The 15115-nt window shown below is 35.4% G+C and overlaps 1 protein-coding gene across 4 annotated transcripts in view; it reads left to right on the top strand.

Annotated features, from left to right (window-relative positions):
• CSMD3 (CUB and Sushi multiple domains 3) overlaps positions 1-15115 on the top strand; it is a 1163243-nt gene that overhangs the window by 923605 nt on the left and 224523 nt on the right. The window lies entirely within an intron of this gene.

Below are 15115 nucleotides of genomic sequence, written 5' to 3' on the forward strand. Positions count from 1 at the left end.
CCTTCCTAACCAAAAAATTTCATGGGATCAATTATAGCCTAATTAAGTATATTTCATGTTGGTGACTAGTCCTATCTACAAACAAGAGAGAGGGAAGAGTAGACCTGGGTTCAAATCCTCTTACTATATCTATGACCTCTGGCAAGCCAAGCCTTGATTTTTAAATTCCTAAAACTGGATCATAGTTATTAATTCAATAGGTTATTGTGACTATTCAATTAATTGCAGTACATACAGAGGGCCTAGTAAATTTCCCAGCAAATACTGGAATATTAATACATTTGATTTTCAAAGTGTTCTAAAAGAATCACAGCACTGGAAAACATGCATTGCACTTTGCATTGCATGTTATATTTAGTGGAATTAGTATATTTCTGTCATTTTAACATTAATTAAATCTAATTTATTAACGTTATTATATGGATACACATTTACTCCTAAAAATAGCACAAATGTTTAGTACTTTTTAAATTCCTTAAGAATAATCTTCACTATCAATTGAGTTTGATATGACTAGATTTTTACCCATAATACCAAGACACTATGGAAAAAAGTTATTCTGTAAATACTTTATGCTTGTTAATACCTTAATTAACTTAATACCATAAATACCTTAACCATGTTAAAAATATGACCACAACTGATAATTTTTAGTATAGGAAAGGGGGGAGGAAAGGTCCATGTTTTAGAACTAGGTCTATTTAACTCTAAACAATGATTTAAAAACAAGAGAAAACCTAAAATCAACTATGTGACCTTACACAATTTATTTTGTGTATCTAATCATGAGATGATATTGTATAATTTGTAAGGTTGTTGGGAGAATTATATTAAATAACTTACTTAAAACATTTGGTTCTGAGTTTTCTGGCTGGCTCATTTGGTAGAGCATGCAACTCTTAATCTTGGAGTCATGAGTTCAAGCCCCATATTGTGCCTAGAGCTTACTTAAAAATTATAAACACAATAAAATATAAAAAATAAATTAAAAATACATTTGGTTCTGAAGCTGTTACTGTCTCATAAGGAGAGCTTAATATATTTTAGTTTCTTGATCACGCTCACACATATCTATTTGTTTTCCCTCATAGTAATTATACAGAAATCCAAAATACACAGAACTGGCTGACTTTCAGATTTAATAATTTAATACTTTGAAAGTCAAAATTAGTGGGTAAAGCATGTGCAATAGAGCCAGAGGTTTGTTATTCATAAGGATAATTTTTAAATTAAGATATATTTTGCATTTTTATCAAAGTAAAATATACATGTGATAACTAAGAAAATAATATAATATAGGTTTCCATTTAAAGTAATTTAAAGCAATGGTCACCTGCCCCACACCACCCTCTCTTCTGCTATTCCTCAGCTGAGTCTTCTAATAATTTCTATTTCTCTTCAATATTCCAGAATTAAGTTATTTTTGTGTATTCTAGCAACTGCCTTTGTCATATATTGTTTATGCCTCTGTTTTTAATTTCATTAATGCTTGAGAATTAGATTGTCAGGCTCTGATGCTTTTCATGTTAAGTCTTACCCCGCAGTAAAATTTTGACTACTGTCTCTGAGAACATGAGCAAGAAATCTGGACTGACTGAAAGTCTTTGCTTTACAGTATGTAAGTAGGGAGCTATTAGACTATAATCCCTAAGTGCCAAAATAAGGAAAGCTTTTTATTTTATTTTTTACATAAAAGCGAACACCAACATGACCATACTTTGTAAACTCTTTAAATGCAGTGTTTTGATTTTTCTTATAATGTTTCACTCTGGAAGACTATAAACTCATAAGGTCTTGGGCTACATATAACTTTTTAACATTCAATGCATTAATTTATACAAGCAGGCTCTCAGTAAATATTTTTAACCTGAACTGAACCACAAGAATTTACAGTTTGTCTATTTTAGTAGTTTTTTTTTTTATCATGGTTTAAGATTGTGTACATTTTAAATCTGAAGAAAATATTTTCAAGAGCTTATGTTGGGACACTGGGAGATTGTATTTGTCAGAAGTAGATCCAAAATGATAGCATCCTGTGGTAAGTCCTGCTCAGTGATGAGAAACCCTGCAGTTTATCTCATGGAGAATGTCACATGTATTAAATGATAGCAAAACCAAATATCTGTACCTGCAATTCACTTTGCGATTAAAAAAAAATGTGTTTGGAAAATAATTTCTTCCCTTCTTATTTTTCACACTTTGACAAGTATCTGTTGAAACTCTGTGTTACTTTAGTTATCTATAGACACACTGGATTAACATAGAAGTCCTGTTGTTCTTATCCATAAAATGACTCAATATTATGTAAAGATAATGAAACACAAATAATGGCAGATTCCATATTTTTCCCTTAATGTTCATTACTTGATTTATTTCATCTAATGGCATTGCAGCTGTTAATATAAACACACATTTACCTTGATCTAGGGCATCAGCTATCTCTTACCTCTTAGTCTCTCTTCTAGCTAGTTTCTCCCTTTCCCATGTTCCCCAATAAAATCTCTTATGAACACAACAAAGTAATCTTTCAAACAAATGTCAGATTGGGGCTCCAGGATGGCTCAGTTGGTTGAGCGTTTGACTCTTGATTATGACTCAGGTCATGGTCTCTGGATCATGGGATTGAGCCCTGTGTTGGGCTCTGCACTCAGTTCGGAGTCTGTTTGGGATTCTCTCTCTCCCTCTCCCTCTGTTCTTCCTCCTGCTCACATGCTCTCTTTCTCTCTAAATAAATATGCAAATAAAGAAAATCTCTTAAAAAATAAAAAATAAAAACATACGTTAAATTATATCAAAATCCACCATTGGCTTTCTAAATCTGAGTAAACTCTATAGATCTTATAACATGAAGTTCCACTTAATCTGTCTATATAAACTCTGACCTCTTTTCTCCCTCTCTACTATACTCTTTGGGCCACAAAGCTTCCTGGATGTTTCTTGAAATCACTGTTCACACTTCTGCCTCAGAGCTTTTGCACTTGCTGTCCTTTCTATCTGAATGCTTTTTCCCCAGCATTCTGGCTGAAGCTCTCAGATTTCCTTTAGGCATGTCTTAGTAGCAGAAAAACATTCCAACTTACCCTCCCCTTGCTCCCTAAAACTTCCAGGATGGAATCAAATAAATCTAAAGTTGAAATAATAGGTCCTTGGTAAAGATATCTCTGGTGTTGTGTAAAGCCCCAGTTATTTTAGAGCCTTAGAACTCTGAAAGGTAAATCATTAAATTTGGGAGTACTAGCCATAGTACTAATACAATATTTTTTAATTGAGGTGTAATTGACATACATTATATTTGTTTCAGGTATACAACATAATGATTTGATATTTGTATACACTGTGAAATGTTCACCACAATAAGTATAGTTTAAATCCATCACCATACAGTTTATAATTCTTTTATGATAAGTAATTTTAAGTCTACTCTCTTAGCAACTTTCAAATATGCAAGACAGTATTATTAACTATATCATCATGCTATACATTACATACCCATGACTTATTTATTTTATAACTGGACCAATGCCATATTCTTGATCTTTTCTATTGCTATAGCATACAGTGAGCATTCAATTGACAGCTAATTAGAATAATAAGACCCTAAGAATAAACATATTTGGAGAATATGTTAGAGAGAATAGAAAAGATGGTATCATACATTCCTTTTTTTCAGGCATTCAAAAGTACCAATTATATGCCTGGTCCTGCACTAACTATGAATTCAATATGGTTCTTGCCTTTAGAGAATTTATAATCAGATGAAATAAAGCCGGTGAGGTCAATTGCTAGAAATAAAAACAGAGTGCTGAGAGCACGGCGTGGAGGTGCATCTGACCCAGTCACAAAGAGAAATCAGAGAAGTCTTCCTTATGAAAGAGACACATGAACTGAATATTAAAAATATAAAGAAGGAACCAGGTGAAGTACAAGACATAAGGAGATGCTGTGTTTCACACCTAGGGTTGAGCATTTATAAACATGAAGAAGCAAGAGCAAACCAGAGAAAGTAGATAGAATTTCAAGCAGCTCAACTGGGCAAGCCCATAGAGAGGACTGAGAAGAGATAATAACTTGTCTGTGTTGAGAACAGTTGGAAGTTTTGTATACATATTATTTTATGCCTTACTACAACTCCATGAATTAGGGACTGCTAATATTCTCATTTTACAGATGAGGAAACCAAGACACAAGGACAGGTTCAGTCACTTGCTCAAAGTCATAGTTGCCTGCCAGTCATGTTTTGGAGTCCAGTCTTAATCACTGCCCTCTGATTAATGACCTTGCATTGATCTTTTTTATATCTCTGAAGCCTAACAGTTATCGCATATTGCAGGTGGTTAAATGTTTCATGAATGGATGCATGGCATCAAAAATAAGTGGTGAGATTTCCCCACTTATTTCTAAAATCTTCCTCCAAGCTAAGTATGAGAATTAAGAAAAAGTAAATTCCTACCAATAACTAATAAAAAGTGTTCATCTGAAAAGCATTTTTGTATTTCATCTGAAACACAACCTTACACAGATACCCTAACAGATTTAGTCAGTGTTAGTTATTTTGAACATCTGCACCATTATTTTCAATCCCTCTGTTTCTCTCATGTTAATGTAGTCTTAGATTCTGGGAGAAAAAAAGATTATGTAACTCAGTCACTGATGACTATAAGTCTGTCCAAAGTACATACACAAGAGTGTTATGATTAGACATCCAGTAGTCATCTGATACCATTCATTGTTCAACTTCCAACTCTATGTGGAATGATAAAATCTTTATAAAATACTAATAATAAATAAATAAATGGAGAGCCCTTTGCACTATCAACTGAAGAGAAAATGTGGAACAAATAAAAAATAAAAAGTTCATTTTATAATTGTAGCTCTCCAACTTTACAGTTATCTCTCATTAGTAACATCATATGACCTTTTAATTAAATCATACTGCTTTAGTGTATGAAGTAGATAACTCAACTTTTATTCCAGATCTTCTGCTTAAACGGCATGCTTGCCTTGGGCTAATCTCTTATTGCAAATGTCCTTAAGGTTTATAGAATTTTTTTGAGATTTGAAACAAGTCTGGAGTCCCATTGCATTATAAATGAATATAGACATTATGTAATCTAATATATTGAGCCATTTAGCATTTGATGCCATTTAAATATGTGACATAATTAAAGCATGTGGATGAAAGACTCATAAAACAAAGGCCTAGTGGTAAATTATTTCTGAGTATCATCAAATATCTGCCTTTCATTAGCTATACATAGGAATTTTGTTCACAGACATAATATACAGATTATGTGTCAGAATCATGTTCTACAAAGAAGTATAATGTATTTTCTATTTTTTTTAAGTAAGCTCTAAGGCCCAGTGAGGGGCTTGAACTCATGACCCCTAAATCAAGAGTCACATGCTCTCCCAACTGAGTCAGCCAGGCACCCCAAATGTATTTTCTATTTTAAAAATTTAAAGTAGTATTGAGATAAAACCAAAGCATGTTTCATTTTCATATGGGGGGTGGAATATTATTTAAAATGAAACTGGAAGGAAAGCTTATGTGATTGAGCACCTGCTATTTCCAGGCACTCTTACATTATAACTCCAGTTGGCCTCCTGCATGCTAGTCTAGAGAATCATTAGCATTGTTATAAATAAATCCCTGCTGCTATGAATTCTGGAGCATACTATGTAGAGTCACCTATGTAAGAAGCAATTTAATTGCAAATCAATGCTTATAATTCAAAACATATTTTCTTGTGACCACTGACTTGGAGCTCATATTTAAATCACCACTTTTATTTTCTCTGCCTTTGGCATCTCAGCCACTATGCCATACCTCCAGAATGGTAGTTGCATGGCCTCTCATTATGCTTAGAAACCCCCGTTCTCCACCACCATGTAGTTTTTATACTTAAGTCAGACTTCAAACATGCCTCCCTAATGTGTTACACGTTTTTACAGAAAAGCAGAAAAATAATTTATTTTACAGAATATTGAATCAACCCAGAGTTTTTCTCCTTACATATAAAGAAAGTAAAGCATACAACAGTAACTATTCATAGTCATATTGAGAATCAAACTGTATTAAGTAAGGAATGGCATTAGGATAATAAAACAACAGATCTAAGGATAGCCAAATCTTTACTTTTGTTGGCAAAACAAATACACTACTAAAAAGTTCAACCCACAAAACCCAGAGAGAAAGAAAGCAGGTTTATTACTGAATAAGCATATTTGGAATGTAATGAACACGGCAGGCTGCCTGTGAAAGATGCTACAAAGACTGGACAGAATCTCATACAAATGTATAAAGAAAGAACAAGTAACTCTTCTTTTAACTCCTTGAGAGACATATCGATGTAACTTGTCTCTATATACCTTGTGACTACACTTTTTAAGAACTCTTAGTTAATTTCTGAAGTATGTTTCCAGAAGGCCAGCAGTCTTGCACTGTAAAATCAAAAAGTTGGGCCTATTACGTTTTAAAAGAGACACCCAAAAGGAGATTGCTGCTTTCTTCCCCTTTGTTAAACATAGAACATTTCATTTTACACTTATGTTCAGCCAGAGAGCTTTTCACTTCAAGACATACACATAAAAAAAAGACAATACAGAGCTCTCTGTGCAATAGAAAACAAATTCTTAATCCCAAATCCCAAAACCAGTCAGATTGAAATGTATGGGAGAGTTAGTGAGTAAATCTGAACCATAATCAGGTTCTAAATAGTTTCAAGCCTAAGCCAACCCCAAGACAGGGTATTTCTCCCCACATTCTTAATCTGAGTTTTAGGATATTTCTGATTCAGGGAAGAATTGATCTGTCCTGTTAGGAAGAGAGACAAAAGAGCAAGAAGGAAAGGGTTCTCCAATGCAACTCATATTTTCCAGATCTTCATAGGCCAAAGCAACAATCCCTGAGCCAAGCCCCCTTAAGGAAAAGAGAAGACAAAAAATTACAAAGGTAAAAAGAGGTGAGTTGGGAGGAATCTAATTAGAATAGGGTTTCTTTTTTGTGTGATGATGAATCCTATCCCAGAATTATCTTTTTAGGTGTATAAAATATAATAAAGCACATGGGCATGAAAGATAAACTGATTATATTGAAACACAGTTATCCAAGTACTTAAAATCTATAATTGAAAAAACAAATTTTGATGTAATAATATATGCTTCCTAATTATTGCCTTAAATTATAAGTTCTAGCAAATCTAATAACTACTTGAGGTATCTGCAACAATTATAATGTAATATAAAAATATCTGTAATTCCTGTTGGTGACAAAGTCCCAGTGGTTTGCTGCTGATGTTTGAAATTAAATGAAATGGGGGCGCCTGGGTGGCTCAGATGGTTAAGCGTCTGCCTTCGGCTCAGGTCATGATCCCAGGGTCCTGGGATCGAGTCCTGCATCGGGCTCCCTGCTCCTTGGGAGTCTGCTTCTCCCTCTGCTTCTCTCTCTCTCTCTCTCTCTCTCCCTCCCTCTGTCTCTCATGAATGGATAAATAAAATCTTAAAAATAAATAAATAAATAAAAATAAAAATAAAAGTTAAAAAAAAGAAATTAAATGAAATGGTAAAATTCAGTTAGAAAAAAAATTCCATAAGAATTGGAAAACATAAACATTTTTTCCCCATCCAAATTCATGAAACAAGAAAAAAGAACCCCTGAGCTGTAAGGAAGAGGAGAAAATGGGCCAATTTTTCCTCCTTTTCACTGTTAACATTGGCTCTTGTTTCCCCCTGGACTTCTAAAGGATAAGGAGTGTAAAATTAGAGGACCACATCCACAGTGATTGTTAACAGCTGAGCACAGTGACCCCAAACTGCCCCCAACACACACACACCACCTCTTGAGACAACAGCTGAATTGAAGATGTAGGTCCCTCTGCCTTCGGGATGGAGTAGGGAAATGAAGAGGAGAGGAAAATAAAAGCCATGAGCTCCTCCTGGAAGGAACAATGCTCTGGGAGAATCACTAAATGGCATTCCTCTCTCTCTCAAGGGAAGAGCTTGGCAGAAACACCAGGTAAGTTTCCTCCTGCCCTTTCTCTAAACTTTGTATTCCTTCCTGGGATTGATGAGATTAGTTCATCCTCCTAAGGCCTTTATGAAACCCACATTATATCACCTCCAGAAGATTCTGTGGGGTCAGAGAGTTGCTTAATTCATTTTATCTAGGCCCACACCATATAGCATATCTATCAGACATTTCCTGTTCCAGTTCCAGTTTGAAATTTCCTCTCCTCCAAAGCTAGAAGGAAATAGTCAGTCAGTAAATAGTGAAGCTGGGATTCAAAACTAAATCTTGTAGATTCCAAAGCTTTGGGTTTTATATAGCATTTGCTATGCTACCCTAAGCAAATGGTTTGAAAAATCTGAGTTTTACATTCCATGCATTTAGTTAGCAGCAAGATAGCAATATACTGTATATTTTAGTTTTCCTAATATTTATAACATATTTATTAGAAGTCCATTATATAAACAGACACTGTGCTAGGCTCCAGAGGTATAAATAGTGTATTAAAAGAAATAGAAACTTTGACTTAATAGATTTTTGGAGTTAAGAGAGACAGACCCTATATAAGTAAGTGGCTTTATATAAATATAAATATGAATATAAATATAAAACAAATTGTAATCAGTGTCCTGAACGTAATGGAATGCTGTATGATGCGATCCTCTGAACTAGTCTGGAAGACAGGGAAGACTTTCCTGAGAAATCAATGTTTGTGAAGTAATCAGGCAGGGGTAATAAATTGTCACAGATGATTTTTTTTCCCCTCTAAGCTCATTTTGTACTAATATATTAGCTGTTTTAAAACAATTTTTTAAACAATAAAAGACTGCCATCACTTAAAATCAATGAGTTAGAAATCAGAAACTAGGCAATGAAAAGGGATTTTAGTTTTTAAAAAACATCAACAATTCAGCTAAAATCATTTTAAGAATTTGTCTTCCCATATACATTTTTCTACAAAATCACAGATTAGTGATTGCTAGGGACTTGGGAGTATAGGAAATAGGGAGTGACTGCTAATGAGTATAGGAATTCTTTTGGGGATGACAGAAATATTTTAAATTAGATAGAGGGTTGGTTACACAACTTTGTGAATATGCTAAAAAAAAAACAAAACACTCAATTATATACTTTAAAAGGGTGAATTTTATGGTATGTGAATTATACCTCAATGTTAAAAATGAGTGTCATAGTATCACAGATGAACTACTAACACCCATACTATTAGTAGAATTTATATATGGTAGCATGGCAAATCTATCCAAGGAATATAGCTATTCATAGGTCTATGTCATAGGATGATTCTTCTTTCTCTAAGAATACACTCTGTTGGAGAACACAGCTCATCGAGCACTGGGGCATGAAGGGAAGGCCTTCCTAGCCAGCAAAATCAAATGAGTGAGTCCAGGCAATCAGTGAGGTGACAGATGTAGAAGCTCATATCCTACTAAGTTTACTGAGTGAGTGATTAAAATGGTTTACAAGCCACTGATTACAACACGGAGATGGATTTTTTTTTTTTTTTTAGTGTTAAACAAGAGTGTGGAATTTTACCACAAAATTAATTCACAAGTAATAAAGACTGATTTTTGCTTGTGTTTTTTGTTTTTTTAGGTGAACAGATGAGGCAATAGGAAACTCATGGCAATATTATCTTTAGTTTTCCAGATAAATCAATGTGAATGTATCAGAACTGATGGAGAAGAAAATGAAAATCAAAATAAATAAGTTACTTAGAGTAACAGTTTATAATTTAAAGAAATATTTATTACCATTATGCTAGAATAGCCTTATTGGAGGCTTATCATCTAAGACAGATAAACAAAATGAAATGCTTATAGAGCAGACATGAAGAGAAGCATGAAATGAATGGCTGGAAAAAAAAGAAATGAATGGCTGAATAATTAGATTTTTTTTTTTCTACTAAGAACAAGGTTTTAAACAAAGGAGGGAAGAAGCAATAGTAATTTTAATCTACAAGTCAATACTGGGAATATTAGCTGTCTGCATTATAAATTTAATTCCAGAGTTTAAGGGTTATGAAAGGACTCTCTTAAAAAAAAAAAAAAAAAGCTCAACGGGAGATATAGCTTTCAAACACGTTCTACACCAGGATTTTTGATTTGTGACATTCAATCAGGCTATATCAGGGCATAAGTAATTTACTAGAAGTGGGCCAGCATTTTGTAAGGTACAGCAGTTCTTTCAAACTGAAGGAGTCACAGGCCACATCTAGTAAATTACTGATTTAATATACCGTATTGCTCTTTTGTGACCTACAAGAATTCATCACTTTTAAAAGTACCTAACTTGCTTTCTGAGAAAAATTTATATATTACATAATAATTTTCATTATAGAGTATATTTGATAATAAATTATACACAAGTGAAAAGACAGATTTGAAATTGCAAGCAGCTCAAGGCTGTGTTGCATGTATTATAAAGTCTCTAAGATATGTGGACATTCAAATAGTACCTCTTCCATAAAAATGGTTTGGGATTCTTCTATTTCACTAACTGGGAAGTTACTTCTTGTTCTCCTTCTTCTTCAATCTTCCTCCTTCCTCCCACACACATGATCAAACCACAGGAGAGAAGTCCTTTTCACTAAATGACTAGAAGTCTTGAAACCCAGTTGCAGACTCATCCTCTGATTTCCCTGGAAATACCGCATCTGTCTACTGTATCCCTCTTTCATATTGCAAGAGTGAAACACATATACAAAGCATAGTTATAGTATGGGCACATTTTACTTATACAAATCAAGCCATACAAATTCAGCCAAAGAGAATTTTAAAAAAACAAACAGAAAAATGAGAACAAGAAAAATCATATGAAATTAAACTGTGTGAGTGATGTCACTCTTTGAATAAAGGTATGCTCCAGGGGCGCCTGGGTGGCTCAGTCATTTAGCGTCTGCCTTCGGCTCAGGTCATGATCCCAGGGTCCTGGGATCGAGCCCCGCATCGGGCTCCCTGCTCTGTGGGGAGCCTGCTTCTCCCTCTCCCACTCCCCCTGCTTGTGTTCCCTCTCTCGCTGTGTCTCTCTCTGTCAAATAAATAAAGAAAATCCTTAAAAAAAAAAAAAAAAAAGGTATGCTCCGGACTGATAAAATGTTAGCATGGATTTGCTGCTGTAAAATGGTAGGCATGAGTTTGCTATTCCTCCACTGGAACTCAATATCCATGTGACTCTCATATTGTTAAGAGTTCTGTCATTGAACATATTTCCAATGTTTAAAGATACATATCTTTCACATAATATTGCCTCTAAATGTAAAGCTACGGTGATTCCTAATAACCAGAAGATTTCAACCACAGAAAGAAAAAAAGTAGGCTTATATGGATTTAGTAAGAGAGGGTATGTCTCAATTCTGTCTTGGATTTAAGTGAATATCTGGGGTAATTTCAACAAAATGAAATGTTTGTGTTATGTGCTGACTATGGAACAACATTTTATAGTAGCCTGCCTGGTCTTGCAAGCATAGATCAATCATCCCACAAACATTTATGGAGAACATAATGTTTATCAGAACTGTTCTAGGAAGAGAAGAGAAATGTAAGACTTGTCTGTTAGAAAAATCGTTAACAGTGATGAGAACTTTCGGGGATGAGTGGAGCTAGTTGTCCAATGGAAGAGCCCATGTGGAAACTGTTGAGAGTGTGGATTGTGGCAGTTACAGTGGCAGAGAGGAGAGAGAGACTGATAAGCTATGTAAGGGAACAAGCAACAAATCGATGTATTGGACCCCAAGGGTCAGGGAAAGCGTGTCAAGAATAATAGTACTTTATAATAGGCTAAGTCTGACATTTTAAATCTTTAAAATACTTTGGCTCTATGCGCATACATAAAACAGTTCTTTAGTACTACAAAATTATAATCAATTACAGGCAATAACATGTTAGGTTATTGCCAAGTGATAGAACATTCTGGAATCATCAATCTGGCATTTTGCAAAGCGTGTTCTAGGGAACATTGGTCCTGTGAGATGTTACACTGAAACAGTCTCCATGATCAAATAATTTTGAAAGAACATGGCATTCCCCAGATCTTACTAAAGTATCAGTGAGGCCATATAGTAAAGAATTCTTTTTCTTTTACCCATGTAGTTCTCAAACTTACTTAGTCATAGTTCCTTCTAATTCATGTGTTCTACAACAGTGTTATTAAATATAGATTTAAGAAGAGTCATGTATCAAATGAGTTATAATCAGGAACAGGCACAGGTGAATTCTTACATTTACTGCATTCCAAGGGATATGGGCTATTTTGAGAAACACAGCCAGTGTGACAAATAGCCCACAGCTACAAGTCAAATGGGAAAAATAAGCATAGCATTCAAAGTCTTGGCTGGCTTCTAACTTCTACATATTGTTAACAGAGCCAGAAAAATAAAGGCTGCCCTTTCTGTACTAGCCAATGAGATGAAATTAAAACAGGAAGAGCGAATATGAAAAGCATCTAGGAACCAATATTAGGAGAATTAGTAAAGTTGCTCTGGCTTAGTCATAATTGCATTTAGATTTTTGGAAACAGATTAAAATAAATTTGTATCTCAAAGCACAGTTAATTTTCTCTTATATTATTTGCATACTGCATAAAATACTGTCAGTCACTACAGTATTCAATATAATTATCAACAAGGACATGCGGTAAGCACTGACCGGAAGAAATGTAAAATTATTGCTACTAGTCCAAATAACAGAATCTAACATAGTATTAATTACCCTAAGAACGTGATTATACTGCAACCTCATATATATTCCTCAGTGTCTTAAAAAAAACTTCACATTTTCTTATATTTATAAATGATATTTTTTTAAAAAGCTGTCCTAAATGTCCATTATGCAAAATAAAATATAAAAAGCAAACTGAGGCTGTCAGATGCATATTAATGTGGAATGGCAGAATGTTCATGACTAACTCACAAAGCTGAACTTGAGGTAGAAGCTCTCGTTTCTATTCATACTTTCCAAATATAAAAATAGGAACTGCTGTCACATACACTCAAAAGTATTGTAATTTTGGAGTACCTTAAAATCGGAAGGGAAGTTAACATAAAACATACTACTCATTTTTGAATGATTCTCACATCAGTAGTATTATCAGCTGAATAAAGTTATCAGAGCTGAACTAAGAACACACCTGACTAATCTCAAACAATAATGAGTGATGAGAGCAATGCATCTTTGGTGATCATCATCACTGTCAATTTGTTGTTCTGTGGAGTTCTAAGTTTAATGTTTAACTCTATTACCATTTAATAGAACATTAAAAGGCAGAACATTCATTAGCCACCCAACGCAATATAAGATCCTGTTTGGATTGTATGTGTTTTAACTATGTTGCTGTATTTTAAACTCTGGCCAGGAATCCATGAAAAGCATTTGCTTTTTCAAACTGTCAGGACTCTTCTCGAGTCACCTAACACACCACTGACTGCATCCAGCTCTCTTTAAAAGGAAAATCTGGCATTAACTCCAATAAATTCCCAATGTATAACTTGAATCTATGCATTTCTAGTCTCCTTCAACCCTATTCTCAGAGCACAGAGTGTCACTCCAGTTTTCAAAAGCTAATCACTCGACTTTTGCTCTTGATCTTATCTTTTCCTAGACTCTAGATCTGCTCCGGATTGTCCTTATGTAAGGAATCCTTCCTCCCCGTTAAACAAAACGACAATAACAAAAACTCACTCAGCTTTGCCCTTTCCCTAATGGCTCCCTACATTCTCCTTTAGTTGATAATTAAGGTTCTGATTACTTCCGTATTTCTTTATATACCACTTACTCTTTATCCAACTATGATCTAGATACCATCTCTCTACTTCAAGGGTTAGCAAACTTTTTTTCTGTAAAGGGCCAGATGGTATTGTAGGATTTGTTGGCCACGTATGTCTCTGTCGCATACTAAGTTAGTTTTGTTTTGTAACTCTAAGAATGTAAAAAAAAAAAACCTCTCTCATTTCGGGCTGGATTTGGTTTGCTGGCTGTAATGTGCCGAAAGCTGCTCTAGTTGAAACTGCTGTATTAATGATACCAAAAATTCTGTTTTGCTCGGGAGTCCTCTCTGCACACGTTCAAATCCGATTAAGGGATACGCTGAGGGAAAGCGAACTGTTGCTTTAATATGGATCAAAGCAGAGGAGCCGAATCAATAGGCTTCCTACGCAGCTACTGGTGCCCCTCAAAAACCACGGCCACTTTCTCACCAGACTCGCCCTGTAATACTTACAACTGTAGAGAAGCAGACCAGCCAGCGTGCTCTTGAAGCAGAATGGCGCCCAATCTGCAGTAAAGTAGAAATTCCCGTCCTGGGCTCACCAATCAGGGAAGCTCATTCTACCTCGGGGAGTTGGGGGCGGAGCCAGCAGGCCCACAGTTCCGCAGAAGCCCTCCTCCAGAAAATCGTGGGCAGGCGTAGGGAAGCCCCTGCTCTGCGGCACTCCAGGTTGCCAAATCTACTCAGACTCCTTTTTCGTGTATTCCCACACGTTATTTGCCACACTTAGCCCTGTTAAACACTTTCTTTTAATTTCTTCTTCTCCCTTGGCTTCCAAGACTATTTTCTCCGTTGCCGCCCTCTATCTGATCCTAAACCTTGGCGTTCCCCAGACCTCCTCTTTGGCCTTTTTTTTTTTTTTTTAAAGATTTTATTTATTTGAGAGAGGGAATGAGATATAGAGAGCATGAGGGGGGAATGGTCAGAGGGAGAAGCGGACTCCCCGCTGAGCAAGGAGCCTGATGCGGACTCGATCTGGGGACTCCAGGATCATGACCTGAGCCAAAAGCAGTCGCCAAACCAACTGAGCCACCCAGGCACCCTGGCCTTTTTTTTTCATTCTACATAGTTTCCTGGGTGATCTCATTCACTTAGAGACTGTCAGCTATCATCCTAATGTTTTCCATACCTAAATCTCCATCAGTAGCCTGGGTCTGTCTCAAAGCCCAGGACTGTAAAACCTAATGTATTTCCCCTATCAGCACCATCAGCAACTCTTCTGATTCAAAGGTAAATCATATAAATGGATAAAGGTTGGTGAGAGTGTCTTACTTAGATGAGTGGGTGAGCTGTCCCCATCCCATGTATAAAAATACTTAATTTGGTGGC

The sequence above is a fragment of the Eumetopias jubatus genome, unplaced genomic scaffold (genome assembly GCF_037043125.1).
Source record: "Eumetopias jubatus isolate StellerSeaLion01/CBP00866 unplaced genomic scaffold, mEumJub1_p1.0 scaffold_4, whole genome shotgun sequence".
Lineage (NCBI taxonomy): Eukaryota > Metazoa > Chordata > Mammalia > Carnivora > Otariidae > Eumetopias > Eumetopias jubatus.